This window comes from Blennius ocellaris, assembly GCF_963422515.1.
Source record: "Blennius ocellaris genome assembly, contig: SCAFFOLD_93, whole genome shotgun sequence".
NCBI lineage: Eukaryota > Metazoa > Chordata > Actinopteri > Blenniiformes > Blenniidae > Blennius > Blennius ocellaris.
The window spans coordinates 127,501-132,422 of record NW_027662270.1 but is presented as its reverse complement, the minus strand read 5'-3'; the positions used below and the strand labels follow the sequence as shown (position 1 = coordinate 132,422).

The 4,922-nt window shown below is 48.8% G+C and overlaps 1 pseudogene across 1 annotated transcript in view; it reads right to left on the bottom strand.

Annotated features, from left to right (window-relative positions):
• Window positions 1-266: 266 nt before the first annotated feature.
• LOC308147958 (1-phosphatidylinositol 4,5-bisphosphate phosphodiesterase gamma-2-like) overlaps window positions 267-4,922 on the bottom strand; it is a 10,689-nt pseudogene continuing 6,033 nt past the window's right edge. Inside the window, exons 8-16 of the transcript in view lie at window positions 4,527-4,599; window positions 3,787-3,888; window positions 3,573-3,691; window positions 3,378-3,463; window positions 2,713-2,830; window positions 1,413-1,581; window positions 1,229-1,324; window positions 397-536; window positions 267-312 (exon numbers count right to left, since the gene is read on the bottom strand). The product of the transcript in view is annotated as a 1-phosphatidylinositol 4,5-bisphosphate phosphodiesterase gamma-2-like (transcript). The remainder of the gene's footprint in view (window positions 313-396; window positions 537-1,228; window positions 1,325-1,412; window positions 1,582-2,712; window positions 2,831-3,377; window positions 3,464-3,572; window positions 3,692-3,786; window positions 3,889-4,526; window positions 4,600-4,922) is intronic.

Below are 4,922 nucleotides of genomic sequence, written 5' to 3'. Positions count from 1 at the left end.
GGCCCCACAGGGGACAGCGTCTCTGACCTGGTCACCTGCAGTACGGGGGCCCCACAGGGGACAGCGTCTCTGACCTGGTCACCTGCAGTACGGGGGCCCCACAGGGGACAGCGTCTCTGACCTGGTCACCTGCAGTACGGGGGCCCCACAGGGGACAGCGTCTCTGACCTGGTCACCTGCATTACGGGGGCCCCACAGGGGACAGCGTCTCTGACCTGGTCACCTGCAGTACAGGGGCCCCACAGGGGACAGTGTCTCTGACCTGGTCACCTGCAGAAGTTCTCTGCCATGGGGACATCAGGGAGCTGTCCTCTGTGGGGACAGCAGCCATCTGTAAGGGAGTGGTCTGCTGGAGCAGCAGCACCACGGCTGCAGACAGGAACAGACTGAACAAACTGGTGAAGAGGGCCAGCTCTGTCCCGGGCTGCCCCCTGGACCCCCTGGACCCCCTGGACCCCCTGGACCCCCTGGACCCCGTGGAGGTGGAAGGAGACAGGAATCCCCCTGAGGACGCCATCCTCCCTGAGGGAGAACGTCTCGATCGTAGAGACACAATTGTCAAAACAATCGTCGAACTCGACAAGAAAACAAGACTTGACAAGAAAAACACAAAACTGGGGAGAAATATTGTTCCTCTCGTGAAAAAAAACAAAGAAATAAAGACACAAAACAAATAAAAAAGACATAAAAAGATGACAAAATACGAGAAAATGACGACAACAAAAAGAGTTAACGATACAAGAGAAACTGAACTGGAGCGAAAACCAAACGATACAACAACACAGAAAACGAATACATTGTTACATAATACAATACAATACATCTCCCTTTTCACCTGGTACCAGGACAGTACCTGGTATCAGGACAGTTTCCAGTCCACCAGAGACTGTCCCCAGGACAATACATGGTACCAGGACAGTACCTGGTACCAGAACAGTCCCTGACAGTACTACCTGGTACCAGGACAGTACCTGCTACCAGGACAGAGCCTGGTACCAGGACAGTACCTGGTACCAGAACAGTCCCTGACAGTACTACCTGGTACCAGGACAGTACCTGATACCAGAACAGTCCCTGACCGTACTACCTGGTACCAGGACAGTACCTGGTACCAGGACAGTCCCCGACAGTACTAGAGTCCAGTCGGCCGAAGAGGACCTGGTGTAAACGTGTAGTCCTGCGGGACCAATCAGAGTCTCCAGGTGTGGGGTTGTGGGCGTGGCCCTACCTGGTCCACGGGGTCCCATATGTCCAGGTCCCCCTGCTTCTGGCCCTTCCTGAAGTCCTTGGTGGTCCCGTCCCCGTCCACGCTCAGCTTCTTGTGCTGCTCCAGGGACACAAACAGACCGGGTCATGGACCGCCCTCTGTCCCCCTCACCCTGAGGCCCCGCCCCCCCTGTGGAGTTGCGTACCTTGAGGATGATCTTGCCCTTCAGCTGGGTGGGGGACGGCAGCTGCTCCGCCTGCTGGTCCACGGCGTCCATCAGCAGCTTGTCCCCGAACACGTCCCTGAAGATCCGGGACATCTGGCGCTGCTGCTCCAGGGGACAGTGCTCCTCGATGGACAGGATGAGCGGGAAGCTGGGCAACGTGGGCAACGTGAGCAACGTGAGCAACATGAGCAACGTGAGCAACATGAGCAACGGCAACATGAGCAACGGCAACACAGCAACGTGTTTCCTACGTGTTTAAACAAGACGAGGTGAAGACCCGTCAGCTCGTCTGCAACATGGACTGGTAAACAACAAAGTGACAACAAAGTAACAAAACAACCACAAAGAAACAGGAAGTGAAGAAAGTAACAGAGTAACAAGATAAAAGGCTGAGCAGGAAACAACATGATGACCAAACCGAGAAAGACGCATGAAGCCAGTTAAACCAGCCAGTTAAACCAGCCAGTTACAAAACCAGTTCTGACCAGCCAGTTAAACAAGTGAAACCAGTGAAACTAGTTAAACCAGTTAAACTAGTTAAATCAGTTAAACCAGCTAAACCAGTGAAACCAGTGAAACTAGTTAAACCAGCTAAACCAGTGACACCCGTTAAACCAGCGCAACCAGTTAGACCAGTGGAACCAGTGACACCAGTTAAACTAGTTAAACCAGTGACACCAGTTAAACCAGTGACACCAGTCAAACCAGTGACACCAGTTAAACCAGCTAAACCAGTGACGCCAGTTAAACCAGTGGCACCAGTGACACCAGTTAATCCAGTGGAACCAGTGACGCCAGTTAAACCAGTGACACCAGTTAAACCAGTGGAACCAGTAATACCAGTGACACCAGTTAAACCAGTTAATCCAGTTAAACCAGTTAATCCAGTGGAACCAGTGACACCAGTTAAACCAGTGACCACAGTTAAACCAGTTAAACCAGTGGAACCAGTTAAACTAGTGAAACCAGTGGAACCAGTTAAACTAGTGAAACCAGTTAGACCAGTGGAACCAGTTAAACAAGTGGAACCAGTGAAACCAGTGACACCAGTGGAACCAGTGGAACCAGTGACACCAGTTAAACCAGTGACCACAGTTAAACCAGTTAAACCAGTGGAACCAGTTAAACTAGTGAAACCAGTTAGACCAGTGGAACCAGTTAAACCAGTTAAACCAGTGGAACCAGTGGAACCAGTGGAACCAGTGAAACCAGTGACACCAGTGGAACCAGTGGAACCAGTGGAACCAGTGACACCAATGGAACCAGTGGAGGCTCTTACTCTGAGGCGACGAAGGCGTGTTGGTTTATGGCTTTAACGACGTCTTCAAACTTGATCTTGGTTGTTCGAGTCCAACCGTGTGTGATGATGGGCTCCCCGGGGCCCTCCCAGCAGTCCACTGCACCACACCACACAACGTTACACAATACAACACAACAGTACACAACACAACGTTACACAATGTTACACAACATGACACCACACAACACAACACAACGTTACACAACATAACACCACACGACACGACACGACAGGACACAGCGTTACACAACACAATGCAACACAACACAATACAACATTACACAACAAAACACAAAGTTACACAACACAACACAGTGCAACACAACCCAATGCAACACAACGTTACACAACACAACACAATGCAACACAACACAACACAACGTTACACAACATAACACCACACGACACGACACGACACAACGTTACACAACACAATGCAACACAATGTTAATTCACATTGATGTAAATGAACAAGTGAAGATAAAAGACAAAGTAACTCCAGACACAAAACGACAACAAAAAGACAGGGAACTATAAACCCGAAACAAAACAAGCAAACAAAACAAACAACCCAAACGAAATGCTGAAAACGGGAAAAGACAACAACAAGCACAACACAACGTTTCCCTCGGTGTGTCACTAACGTTCCACACAGCGGCAGCCGAGGCGGAGGCAGCGGACGTAGGCCTCGGTGGACGACTCGCTGCGGAGCTGGTCACCGGTCAGGTAGCTGCAACAGGAAGCAGCACGTCAGGGTGTGTGTGTGTGTGTGTGTGTGTGTGTGTGTGTGTGTGTGTGTGTGTGTGTGTGTGTGTGTGTGTGTGTGTGTGTGTGCTGACGTGTTGTGGGAGGAGCTGATCCAGTAGTGGGACAGAGGGTTGTTCATGTCCAGGTTGTTGATCAGGGAGAACTTGTCGTCCCACACCGAGTTCTCCTTGGAGAACAGGAAAGACAGGAACTGAGGAGGAGACACATGGAGGAGAGGATTTAAAGGCTTTGATCTCCAAGCTCCTCCCCCTCCTCCTCCTCCTCCGGCGGCGGCGGCGGCGGCACCTCTCTGACGGTGAACTCGGGGTCGTTGGTCTTCCTCATGGCGTCGTCGATGAAGGTGGTCATCAGCTCTCGGACCTGGTTCAGGTCGCTGGCCCACGACTCCTGAGGAGCAGCGGATCAGTACAAGTCCTCCACAATCGAAACCCCCCCCCCCCCAAAAAAAAAAACAACCTAGAGCTACACTCGGTAGAGCGCAGACATTCACCAACACCACATTTTGCTTGTAGAACCGATTTAGCGTCAGTAGCATGTTAGCTCATATGTCAGGTAGCTACATCCCTTTGAAGCACTGAGCATCTCCTTTGATCTCCTCCATCAGGAGCCTCTCATCCACTCTGTATGGGACAGTTCTTATAGGGTTTTTTTTCGATTTATTTCGGAAACGATCAGTCGTTAAAGTCTTAGAACGTAATGTGTTGATCCTTGATGATGACAGAGAGAGAAAAGGCAGGAAAACGCGACTCTTTGAAACAGTACTACTGCCATACTGCCTCACAACGACAAGAAGAAAACTGCAAGTTTATCTAGAAATAATAATCTAGAACCCAAAAGTTTCAACTGAAACTTCTCAAAGAGAGAAAGAAGAAGACGTGACCAAAAAGAGAAAAAATAACCACAAAGATCCAGATTCTCATGTGAGGATATTAGTATTAGTACAGTACTAGTACTAGTACATTACTAGTATTAGAACAGCCTGCATCTTTATCCTTTGTTAATAAATCATTAAATGTTTCTTCTACCTGTTGGTGGTAGATGAGGAACCTCTGGAAGTCGTGCAGCAGAACCGCTGAAGCGTCCGGTTTATCTGTGTTACTGCGGAGAAAAGTCTCTGTATTAATACACGTAACGTAGAATATCTGAGTACAAAGTGATATCCGTGAGAAACACTCCGCCTCAACCAAAAATACCACAAAAAAAACCAATAAAGGAACAAAAGAAAATGCAAAAAAACCCTCAAAACTACAGACAAACTCACTTCAAACAGGCACAACTACAAAAACACAAAACATGAGTACAAAGAGAAATAAAAGGCAAAGAAAACAAACAACGAACACAAAGTAAAGACAGGAATACAAAACAATTTTAAAAAGACAGAAAACCACTGAAAGACACAAAACGACGAGAAAGACAAACTA